Consider the following 13,590-nt stretch of genomic DNA (forward strand, 5'->3'; position numbering starts at 1 on the left):
TGTCTCATCCTGATTTCCAGGACAATTAGACTGTGAGTTCCCTGAAGGCAGGGATAGACTTTTGTCTCTTTTTTTTGTAGGCACTTAATGTTTATTGATTGATTGATGGTTCACAGATACCTTATTTTATATTCTAATTTATTAGCCTTTTTTACTGTGTATGATTATTTCTCATTGATTTGTTGAATCACAGCGTTGTGCTGGCTACATTCTATTTTTCAGTGGCCAATCCATGGACAAGGTTTCCATCTTGTTTCAATCTGCTAATTGCTTTTACAAGTATTCTACTTTCATTATTTTTCTCTTGTTTTATTTTTTCCTTCATTTTTCAACCTACTCTCCAAGTCCTTTTAGACAGTCCATTTTTTTTCTTCTGGTATTCTCATTGGAATTCTTGCAGTTATTTCATGCTGATAGTTTGATTTGGTATTCTTTTAACCTACAGTATTTATTCATTGTATTAGGAATTTTCTTCTATAAATGTATATCTTTGTCCTCAGTTTCTGGGCTGGAATTTTATATAAGGTTCTTCATTTTTACAAATCCTTAGATAAGGTTGGTTAACCCCAGTTTTTGTTTCAGGTTGCAGTCCTGTAGTGAGACTCAGTGTTTTGGGGTTAGGGCTTGCTACCTCTGCAGTTCAGATGTTACTATGCTATACTTGCTCTATATGAGACTGTTTTGAGCTAACATTTCCCAGCATAGTCTGTGCTTGGGAAATCGCTTGGTCCCAGGCTTTGTTCCTTTTACAGCAGTGATCTGGCATCTGGGGCTGCTTAGAGCCCTTGGTTAGACCCAACACCTTGCCATACATCCCTTTGGCATAAAGACTATTTTGTGGAGTGGGCCTGGCAGGGAAATTCAGACTCCAAATCTGTCTCCCAGAGAGACAGGGATTGACGTTTCCCTTCAGACCTGCCTCCCAGCCATCATGTATCTGGTCACATAGGTTTTCATAGCTCTGACCCGCAGTGAATCAGTCTTCAAGTCTGTATCCTAGCTGAAATGGCCGTTTAACCTGTTCCCAAGTTGATAGCAGGCTTTCTCCTTTTCTTTTTCCTTCTCAAGGTACCCAGGTTGAAGCCCCTTTCCTAGTAGGTCCTGGCTGGTCAATAGTATGTTCTTCATTTTCTTTTTCGTATGTTCAAGTCTATCTTCAAGCAGAAAGGACACAATCCGGGAAGATTCTCACAGGATTTTCCTCTCCTTGGAGATATATGCTATGGTTTTCAAGGACTGATACTGTTTGTATATTATCTAGGCCCTTTAGGTCTCTTCTTCCTTCAGTCTTCTCCCACTGTATCTGGGGTGATCTCCAATTGGCCTAAAGTCTATCTTGTCATTGGACCCAGATGGCTCTGGAGGAGAAAGTGAGGTTGGTGAATTTATACAGCCCTCCCTCATTTAAATCCAATTCATTGCAAGTCATGACATCACCTCCTGATGCCATGGTCCCATTAGAGAATGAAGAACAAACAACAATCCTTCATTCTATACCCACTTAGGCAATTTCACTGATGATATCAAATTTAAGGAAACATTCACTAAGCAGGAAGGGACCTTGATAGATTATCTTCTTTAATCCCTTTGCTTTACAGATAAAGAAAATAAGGCAGAAAAAGTTTAAATGAACAAGTTAGGGAGAGATCTGGCATTAAAGCTCAAGTTTCTTTATCCATGGCTTAATTTTTTTTCAATGTCAACTAATAATCATTTAAGTGCTTAATATGTACCAGTCACTAGACCCATTTTACTGGACCAAATTAAAATACAATAATCTACTTTATTATTTTTTTAAATTTTGGTAAGGATTAATATCAAAAATAAAGATTGAAATTAGCTACAATGAAGTTTTTGGGATTAGTAGCTTATTCCACTTATGGATGTGTCCCTGTCCCACATCACCATGACTATAACATTATCCCCTTCTCTTATTTGGCTGCTGTTACCAGGGAAATTTCTGATTTGCAACAACAAGAACAAACGTTTAAGCAAACTAAGAGAAAGCTAATTTTCATTTTTGTAATACATTGGAAAATAAAGGACTTTTCTTTCTTTTCTTTTTTTTTTTGCTTTTTTTAAAGGTAAAATTCTAGCTAAACTGTCTAAAATATCTAATGAGTGGTCGCCAATAAATTATAAGCTTTACCAAGAGTTAGGCTTTTAAGCATTTATTAAGGAGAATAAGAATTTGGTAAAGAGAGAGAGAAAGGCCTACATTCATCTATCTATTAAAGGGAGAGCACATTTCTAGCTCCGCTCTCTGCCAGACTCCCCAGGAAAGAGCCCGAGTCAGAGTGCCAGACTCCCCCCCTTCTTCCTCCCACCAGCAAACATCACTTCCTGACACCAAAGAAAAGACTCCTGGTCTTGCCCTCAAAGACCTTCACTTCATGGCAGAGCTTTTCTACAGTAAGTCTCCAGCAGGTGGCATCATTCTAATCATTACACTTTGTTCTGTTTTACAAAGAGAAATTGCAATCTATTTTTTATTTTTATTTATTTTGCAGGGCAATGAGGGTTTAGTGACTTGCCCAGGGTCACACAGCTAGTAATTGTCAAGTGTCCAAGGCCGAATTTGACCTCAGGTCCTCCTGAATCCAGGGTCAGTGCTTTATCCACTGCACCACCTAGCTGCCCCTGCAATCTAATATAAACCATTTGGGGGAAATGTAAAAGGCCCATAGAAATGAGGCTACTCAATGGTATATTTCCAAAGACTCGTAGTTATTTAATTCAATGACAATGTCTCTATAATGTGTTCAGATCAAAACTTTGTAAATTTAATCATAACTCCATTGTACTAGAAGATATTGCTACTTAAGGTACAGTCTGCCCCAATCCCCTCATATTTTTTTTATTATTTTGTGTGTGTGTGAGAGGCAATTGGGGTTAAGTGACTTGCCCAGGGTCACACAGCTAGTAAGTGTCAAGTGTTTGACGTCAGATTTGAACTCAGGTCCTCCTGAATCCTGGGCAAGTGCTTTATCCACTGCACTACCTAGCTGCCCCGCCCCCCCCCCCAGATATTAGTGCTCCTTCTACATGTGGGATTCAATAATATGGACTCCTTTAGGGCAGGGATTGCTTTTTTCAAATTTTAATTTACTAGTGTAGATGGTTAATAAATGTTGAATTAATGGATTATTTTGAAAAGTAAAGACTTTTTGGTAACGCAACCCAGATTCTCTTTTTCTCCCACCAGATTGATCTTCTTTGTTTTAAAGATCAGACTCCCATACATCCAACTTGCTTAATTCAGAGAACACCTAAAGTTGTAATGCCATCTGTAAGAGTCTCTTCTTGCTTTTTTCAAGTTTGAAATGAAAATTAAATTTCAACTTCCAAATTAGGAGAAATTTTCATCAGATTCTTTCCATGTGTTAAGCAAGGAGAGAGAAGAAATATGGTCTCTGTGCAAAGGGGGAACAGCATAGAATGTTGGAATGAACCCTGGACTTGCAAGGGAGATGGCATGAGCTGAAATACGAGCTCTGCCACCTAGCCCTTGTGCAACATTAGCTAAATCATTTTGCCTCTTTGGGCTGCATTTTCCAAATTTTTAAAATAAGAAAGAGGAGGGGGAGGTATGAATTAGATAAGATATAAGGTCCCTCTCTATTCTAACAGTCGTAACATGGGACTCAAGTCCAGAAGCATTTGTGTAAGGCTCTCCTCATGCGTGGAGAGAACAATTGCTTGATTTCCCAAGCCTGTGTGAGGGGTAGAATGGATAAGAGCTTGAGAGAAGAAAAAGACTTGTTCTTCTGCCTTCTGGCTTCCAGAGAATGCATACAGTTCCAGGCTCTCTTCAGGGAGAGATACTGGAAAGAGAGAAAACCTCCAGGAATAAGCCAATGTGCAGAGGATCCAATTCCTCAATACATCCCTGATTTCTAGCTTGCCTCCCTAGAGACTTCAAGCAGTTAAGCTGACATATATCACCCCTAAGTAAAGGAGTTCATGTAATCTGTATATTGTCTTCTATATTATAATCTGTATAAATTCTTTGATTGCCATTTGCTATCATTTTGGATAAATGGGTTTATTCTCTCTTCATTCATCTTGGCATAACTGTAATTTGGGGGGTTTTGTTTTGTTTTTGTTTGTTTTTGTTTTGTGGGGCAATGAGGGTTAAGTGACTTGCCCAGGGTCACACAGCTAGTAAGTGTCAAGTGTCTGAGGCTGAATTTGAACTCAGGTTCTCCTGAATCCAGTGCTGGTGCTTTACCCACTGTGCCACCTAGCTGCCCCCATATGACTTATATTTGGTAGGGAGTCAAACCTTCAGATATGACTTGGAGTTCTGCTTCCCCATTAAAGACACAGTGACTCAGAGTGCAACTTAAACCTAAAAACTATTTCCCCTAGAATAACAATATTAAGAGGTCAGATAGATATAATTTCAGCCTGGCACCTCCTCTCTGAAGAGAACTGAGAATGGGGATGGGGGAAGCTTTAGAGATTTCTGTTTCCACTTCCCATGATCTACATTTATACAGACCCATGTGGACACAGATATCACCTGCATACACCACAGACACACACACACACACACACACACACACACACACACACCTTATATAATCATTTGTTCTGTGGAATCCAGATATGTGTGAAGGAAAGTAGGGTGTTTAAGGGTGCCTTTAGGGAAAAGCAGGCAGAAAATTAAAAAAGAAAAAAACTAGTCTTCAGGGAGGGAGGAGCAGCATACTTATGCATCCCAAAGCCAGCAATTTTGCATATGTTCCTTGGCCCCTTACAAACTCACTATCTTTAGAAGTCTATTCGCATGTTCCCACAGCAGAATGAGCAAGCAGTAAGGTATGGCCAGCCATTTGGCCTGATGAGTAGCCCCTAGCCTGATAGCAATCAATCTAAGGGTAGTCAGGTATTAACAAAGATGAGAGTGGCGTTACCTTCAGTCCCTAGGCAAAAGGGCACTTCTGCCCAGGTAATGAGCTATAGATAAAGAGGAAACTATTAAATTACTAATTTTGGTATGTTTGGTGTCTTCTTGCTTATGAATACTAGACTATCCAGGTGCCCTTGTGCACATGTGTTCAGGGAAAGGGGAAATGCTGGGGGAAAGCAGATTGAGAGACATACATTGGAGAACAGACCCTTGAAAGTTTGCCAGCCTTTGAGAAAGGGTCAGCCAAGGCCCCTCAAAAGGAGGCTATGTGCCCATCTCACTGTCAATAACACTTAGCATACTGAGTTTGTTTTAGCACACAGATGGCGGATGAATTGACATTATGACCAATGTGGAGATCGCCATGAAGCAAAATGCTTCCACTCTCTGCCAGGCTCCTCTGTCACCTTTCATTCTCCCTAGTGTACAGTGCCCACTACAACTTTGCCACTCAGAGTGTAGCTCCCATTACTGAGTAGAAAACACCATGAGGAATTTTGATTGATTTGCCTTCCTTAAATATTTTCCATTCCTTTCTCACTTTCGAATGCCAGCCATCCAACGGGTTCACTGGTACTACTGCCAGCCATTATAGAATTAAAGCTTTAATTAAATCATCAAATTGGCTTAAACTATTTTAGTATGCAAAAAAGATCTTCTTTCAACCCTTTAAGCTAGATGATTAATTTTTCTCTAGAGTTTAAAAATCAAGTTTAAATTTACATTTGAGCTCTGTTCCAAACATGGTAAATAAAACATGGGCTGTATTTGCTTCTCCAAAATCCATGCACTAAGGAACCTCATGCCTAACAACTCTCCTTCTCCATAATCTAGGGACTTTGTCTGGGAACTGCTTTCACTCAAACTCTTTGAATCTATTCCCTTATCCATAAAAAAGAGGGGTTGGAACTAGGTCCCTTCAAGCTCTAATATTTGGTGATCTTACAAAATGGAAGTAATAATATTTTCTCTTCCTACTCCACAAGGTAAATGCATAACTCCTTGTAAACAGTTTAAAGGTGAACTATTTTTGCTATTAACTTTAAATTAATAATAATAATAAGTTGTCTCCCTTGCCTTATGTGTTCTAGGATAAGTGCTTTGTAGAAAGTTCCTATGATACAAACCAAAGAAAAAGTATAACTGTTACAATCTTGTCTTTATAACAAAATGTGATAATCAGAGACTTTAATATACAAGGAAAAATTTCAGTGGATCATAGAAATTAGAACAGGAAGTCGCAGGTGATGGGAGGTAATGTGAGAGAATTGAATAAGTCTAAGTATCACACCAGCATGAACTAGCCCTCTGACCTTAAGCAACTTACTTAACTTGTCCAAGCCTTGGGTTTCTCATCTATAAAATGTAGTGCTACTTGGACATCCTATTTCACTAGGTTCTTATGACAAGTAAAAGAAGCATTCTGTGAGCCTTAAGGTGCTATATAAATGCTTGCTATTGTTGTTGTTGTTGTTCATAAAAAGGCCCTCTATGTATGACAGCCACATGAACTCAACCAACAATATGTTAAGAAAGAAACATCTACTTCCATGCTTGAATCATGCAGATTTGTCTATAGAAGAAAGGTTTATGATCACAATTCAGGACCAGAAATTACAGAAAGGTAATTATTAAGGAGAACAGACACCGATTAATGAAGATCCATTAGACCATGGATTCCTCCATTAGGCAATAATTCCTTCATTAGACCACACTGGGAGCTCTTCCATTTGACCATTTGACCACTACTAGTGCCTGCATTAGACTAGATGATGCCGTTGGCCATTAGACTGGACTGTGAGATCTTCCATTACACTAGACCATGAGCACCTTTATTAAACTAGATTGGGGGAGCCTTCATTAGATTACAAACTTCTTGAAAAGAGGAATGAGAGTTTGCCTTTCTTTGTATTCCCATTACTTAGCATAGTGCTTGGTACATAGTAAGTGTTTCATAAATGTTTGTTGATTGATTGAAGATAAAGAAATTAAATGGGGGCAGCTAGGTGGCACAATGGATAGAGCACTGGCCCTGAATTCAGGAGGACTTCAGTTCAAATCCAGCCTCAGACACTTGACACTTATTAGCTGTGTGACCCTGGGAAAGTCACTTAACCCTTATTTCCCAGCAAAAAACAAACAAAAAGAAATAAATATACCCCACCCCACCCCCAAAAAAGAAAAAATGGTAGAAACAGAGCAACACGTTGCTGCAGGAAGCAAAAATGTAATACCTACAGAATCACTGGTGTAACAGCCCCTTGGAACACACTTAGTCATCATCCCAGTCAAAAGCAAACAAACATAAGGTGGATCTGTTTCTGGACATGCAAAATGGAGGCGTTCTTGACCTCTCCCCCAGTTCAGAGCACATGGACATAGCCTAGCACTGCTTCATTTCAGCTATGATGACTCAGGGCCTCATGCTCTGTTGTGAATGGAATCTATTAATTGGATGCTGAGCCAAGGCTCCAAGGATACACAGTAGGGGCAATCCCCACCCCTATGTCATCTTTTTGTCATTCTTAAAGAAAGACTTTCTAAATTTCAGGGTTTGTGTGGAGGGGAGGCAGCAGAAAGACAATTAAAAATGAATAAAAATTCAAAGAAGGGTCAGAATACAATGGAACAGTGTTATAACAAGATAGGAAATGAAACAAAAATCCCTATTGACAGGAGAATGATACAGATGATGATGAGATCATGAAATAACAACAAGGAACTCCAGAATGATTTGAAAGATAAATAAAAAGTTTAAAAGACTGTATTAGGAGTTAATTTAGGTTGGAATTCAGATCTCAACTCCATATTAACAAAAACAAATGACAGAATAAAAAAATGTCAAATCTGTTCAAAGAAGCAGAAACTATGAAAGAGAGTCAACAGAAACCAAACAGAGAATTATAGAGGTCAAAAAATATTTAGTAAAAGGAAGCAAAAGGCAGGATCTTTAAAAGAACATATGAATTTTATATAACCCAAAGTAATTACTCTTAAAGATAGGATGCAGATGACTTCACTTGTATAACTGATATCATATTTCCAATAGATGGGGAGGGAGAAAATTTGGAGGTCAAACAATTTTTTAAATAAATTCTAAAAAATAAATTAAAATAATGAAAAATGATAGGATGCAGAGGGATGATTTGAAAATGGTATCTTTCCCAGAAAAACATGATAAATTCCTAAAAGTAAATAACACTGTAGAAAATAATGGCATAAAACTGTCCAGACATTTTGAATAAGGCAACAAAGTAGTAGATCTGCAAATTGTTACCAGAGGGGGAGGAGGAATTCCATATTCAACATTTCAAAACATATGTTTAAATTTCACAATATCAATAGAGAACAACTTTTACACATTAAGTGACTTGCCCAGGGTTGCACAGCTAAAGTGTCTGAGGACAAATTTGAATTCAGATCTTCCTGACTCCAAACATGGTACTCTATCCACTGCACCACCTACTTGCCCCACATTGGTTTTTTCAACTCCAAAGTTGTTTTTTTTTTAAATTAACTTCCTTGTATAAATTGTTCATGTTCTTAGTTCATTCTGCTTTTCTGCTTAGTTTTTTCCATTTAGTTCATTCCCATTTCCCAGGATTCCCCAAACTTGTCTCTCGTGTCATTTCTTGTGGTAATAAAGCTCAGTGACTCTATGCAAGTCATTTAACCCCTATTTGCCTCTGTTCCTCATATGTAAAAGGGGGCACACTGGAAAAGAAAATGGCAAACTACTCCAGTACCTTTGCCAAGCAAACTCCATGGATAAAAACTCATGGGGTTACATAGAGTCAGATACAACTTTTTTTTTTTGGTTTGTTTTTTGTTTTGAGGCAATGAAGGTTAAGTGACTTGCCCAGGATCACACAGCTAGTAAGTGTCAAGTGTCTGAGACTGGATTTGAACTCAGGTCCTCCTGAATCCAGGACTGGTGCTTTATCCACTGTGCCACCTAGATGCCCTCCAGGTCAGATACAACTTAATGAACAACTAACCAATATAATAAAAATGAAAATGTTACCTAAATTAATTTACTTATTCACTGACATACTCATAAAACTACTAAAAATTAATTCATAGTTTTGTAAAAATAATAAATAAATAAATAAATAGACTTGATCTGGAGGAACAAATCATCAAAAATATCAAGGGAAATAAAGCAAAATAGTAGGAAAGAATAATGGCTGATAATGCCAGATGTCAAACTATACTACAAGGGAATAATCATCAAAACAATTCAGTACTGCTTAAAAAATAGAGGTCAATCAATAGAACAGATTAAGTACACAACATACTAAAACATATTAAACTAATAGTCTATGTCTGAATAAATGAAATTATCCCAACTACTTGAGTAAAAGCTTTTGGGAAAAAAACTTCTGGGAAAACTGAGTAGCAGACTGAGAAAAATTAGGTTTAGACCAAGATCTCATACCATATACCAAACATGTTCCAGATTGATATATGACTTAGAAATAAAATGTTGCATCATAAATAGGTTGGAGAAATGTGAAAGAAATTAGCTTTCTGATTTATGGACAGGGCAAGAGTTTATGACCAAGCAAGGAATAGATGTGATTACTGAATACAAAATGGATAGTTTTGATTAAATAAAGTTTCAATTTTTTCACAAAGGAAACAAATATATGGGGTGTTGGGAGGGTGAGGGGACTTTGTAGCAAGTTTCTATGATAAAGGCTTCATTTCAAAAATAAATAAGGATAGCTAAGATTTGCATAGTGGTTGCCATGTGTCAGGCACTGTGCTAAGCACTTTAAAATTATTATTTCATCAATCCTCACAATCCTGGGAGTTAAGTGCTATTATTATCCCCATTTTACAGGTGAGAAAACTGAGTCAGAAGTTAAAAGACTTGCCCAAGTTCACACAGATTGTAAATGTCCGAGGTCAGAATTTTACTCAACTTTTCCTGACTCTAGGTCCAGTGCTCTCTCCCTTATATCACCTAACTGCTATATTCAACAGTGGCAATGGTAAAAAAAAAAAATAAGCCACTCACCAATTAATAAATGGTCAAATGACATCAGCAGGTAGTTTTTAAGGGAAAAAATCAAACTACCTATGGCCAAATTTTAAAATCCTACAAATCGCTAATATTTAGAGAAATAATTTTAAGCAACTCTGAAGTTCTATCTTGCACTCATTACTTTGGCAAAATTGAGGAAAAATAAAAATAAAAAATGTTGCAAAGGTTATGGAATAAACTGGAAAGTAAAGGCATGCCCATCAATTAGTGAATGGCTTAAATATGGTATATGGATATAATAAGCTACTACATAGTAATCGTATGTCTATGATTAAATTGTGTGTGTGTATATATCATACACATTTTATGTATCTAATATGCAATACTACTATGCTATAAGAAATTATTAAATATAAAGTTTCAGGAAAATGTTAAAGACATGTATGAGGTAATGCATAGTGAATTGGGCAGAACCAAGAGATAGATTAGACATAGACATAGACATAGAGATAGAGATACACACATATGCATATGCTATAACATCACTTTTGTCAAAATAAATAATAGGAATTCTAAAATGACCAATCATAATTCCAGAAAACTGATGATAAACACTATCCACCTCTTGACAGAGAATAATGGACTAGAGGTGCGAAATGAGGCATGAATTTTGAATAGGTCCAATATGGATTTCATTTTGTTTGACTATGGTTTTCTGCTGCAAGGTTGTTGTTTTTTCCCTCATAGTTTGGAAAAGGGAAGGAGTGTGTAAGATAGAATACTAAATGCATGACAATTGAAAATAAAAGAAGGAAAAATAACTTTGAAAGACTTAGGAATTTTTATCAAAGTAATGGCCAACAAGGTTTCTATGATGTAACATAGTACTCACTCCTGACACAAAGGTGATAAATTCAAGGTGAGGAAGGTGGCATACAGTTTTGGATATGTGTGGATACGTATTGCTTGACTATACCTATTAGTAACAAAGGTTTTGTTTGGTTTTTTCTCTTTTTAACCTTGAAAAGGGGAAGAATTAGCAATAGTCACTCCAAAAATGATGATTATGATGAAGGAGGAGGTGGAAAAGGAGGGAGAGGAGGGCTATTGAAATATTTTTAAATGCACTGAAGAGAACTGAAAGAGGAGCAGAAGGAAACCAGACAAGCAGTAGAGTTTTGAAAATAATATGTGAAATTTATCATATGCTTTAAAAAGAATCACTATGAAATGGACATTGATGGATTTGTATACCATCTTTTTTTGGTATTTACCTATTTATACGGAAATTTGGGGGGCATTTGATTTTAGATTAAAACTTTTTTTTTAAATCACTGTATTGTAAGAAGTGAAAAACATGGAAAGTTTCAGAGAAATAAGAAATCTTATAAGAACTAAGGTAAAGTGAAATAGAATCAAGGGGGTAAATGTGCACAAGCATTAAAACATAATTGGGAATAGTAAAATGAAAATGAATTATGTGTAAGTATACTGATTGATCTTGGCCTCAGAGATGAGTTGAAAAAAATGCACCTCAATTCTCTCATTTTGATGGTGGGGAACTACAGGTGTGTAATATTACATATATCAGAAGTGGTTAATGTATTGATGGTTTTGTTGAAACTCAAATTTTATCTTAAATTTTTGTTACAATGTTAGAAGGCTTGTTAAATTTGGAATTAGGGGAGAGAACATATATGGAAATGAATATAGTTTTTAAAAGCATCAATAATATTAAGAAGAAAAAATCTTGTTAAAACATATTTTGAGATTTCTATAAAATAGAGATATTTGAGGCATTGCTTGGGGATAGAAATGGGGGGGGTAAAGTAAGTAGAATCTTCAATGTGAAAACAGTCAAAAAAAGTCAGAACACATCATTTCTCTGCTTGAAAACCCTTTGGTTGTTTCTTTTTGCCACAAGAAAAAGAATTAAAACTTCTCATTTTGTCTCTTAAAGTCCTCCATGGTCTTATTCAAATCTATTTTCCCAGACATGTTTCAGATTACTTCTTTCTCTCTGTGTTCCAATGAAATGAGCCTTCTCTTTCTCCTTACTAAGGAAGATGTCTTCCTGATTCCAAGCCTAGTGCTCTACCCACTGTGCCACCTAGCTGCCATATCACATTCTCAGCAAAGTGTCACAATAAAATAATGTTGAATATATTTTAAGAAACTACTGTGAAAAACATCCAGCTCTCTAGATACAGATAAAGTAAAAATAAAAACCAAATTAGAAAAAGACCAAAAAAGGGGAAGAAATTTGTCCCTAAATTTAAGCAATTCAATACAACCTATTCTATAATTTTTTTAAATATCCATCTTTTTATTAATTATTAAGCTCATATTAGGAGAATAAGTCATTTTGAGGTATAAGATGAGCTCCATTATAAAAAGTAATATATTCCGGGGGCAGCTAGGTGGCACAGTAGATAAAGCACCGGACCTGGATTCAGGAGTACCTGAGTTCAAATCCAGCCTCAGACACTTAACACTTACTAGCTGTGTGACCCTGGGCAAGTCACTTAATCCCCATTGCCCCGCCAAAAAAAAAAAAGTAATATATTCCATTTCTTTCTTTGATTTCTTGTAATCACAGAATAATCCTTTTACTCAAATTGCTATTACTTTCTATTTCAAGGTCTTTCTCCTAGTTAGTAGTAAAAATGGTAGTTTTTCATTGAAATTATTGAATGTAGCCACTTTATAGCTTGAAGTTTGAAGGACAGGTTGTTTTATTTTTTTCCTGCCAGTTATCTGTGGATTCTCTCAATCAATGATTTTTCTGCCTATATTCAGCTATTACAAACAGTTGTTTTTTTGTTTTATTTCCTGCAAGTAATTAATTCAACTTGTCATGGTCTCTGAAATACATTTAAAGATGAAACTACCATGAGAATGACAGATGAAAATGGGAAAGATCTGTCAAAATTTCTATAACAAACTTCTCCATCAATGACAGAGGAGGCACCCCACTTAGACTCTACAATTATAGTCCCTGTTGTGTTGCATGATGGAATAGAAATAGCACCAAGGAAAATAAGGATGGTGACAGCATTCTGACTAGATCACAGAGGAGGTTAACACTGTGGAAGTGACACAAAATTAAGGGAATATCTGAGAAGAGAATATCAAATACTTGGGGGGGGAGTTGTTCAGCTGGCCTTGCTGGGATGGGTTAAATAGGCCATTTCTTTGCACTGTTGTGCTGTCTCCTCAATAGACTCAGCTACTACTGCTCCAATTGTCAGGGGTAGCTCAAATAGTTTTGAAGGATCTCCCACACACCAATCTAGGGGTTCCCCTGGATAGATTGAACTCTCATTCTCACCAAGCACTTAAGTGCACTCTAGTCTCAAGATAATAATTTACCACTGCTGTCAGAAAAAAGACACATATGAGGAATAGAGTTTTCATAGGAAAAAACAAAGGAAAGAAGGAAAGAAGGAAAGAAGGGAGGGAGGGAGGAAAAAAGAAAAACAGTCATTGAAAACTGAATAAGGGCCTTGTCATTACACATGCCTAGAAGAAGGATTTGGTCTTTTTTTTCCTGAATCCATCTTTTTTTAAAATTGTTATGGTGTAATATTAATATGTTAAAGCCCCTCTCTGTAGAGATAGACTGACAGAAACAGAGACAGAGAGATGGGGTAGGGAGTGGGGAGAACAGAGAGAGAGAAAGAGA

The sequence above is a fragment of the Dromiciops gliroides genome, chromosome 6, assembly GCF_019393635.1.
Source record: "Dromiciops gliroides isolate mDroGli1 chromosome 6, mDroGli1.pri, whole genome shotgun sequence".
Lineage (NCBI taxonomy): Eukaryota > Metazoa > Chordata > Mammalia > Microbiotheria > Microbiotheriidae > Dromiciops > Dromiciops gliroides.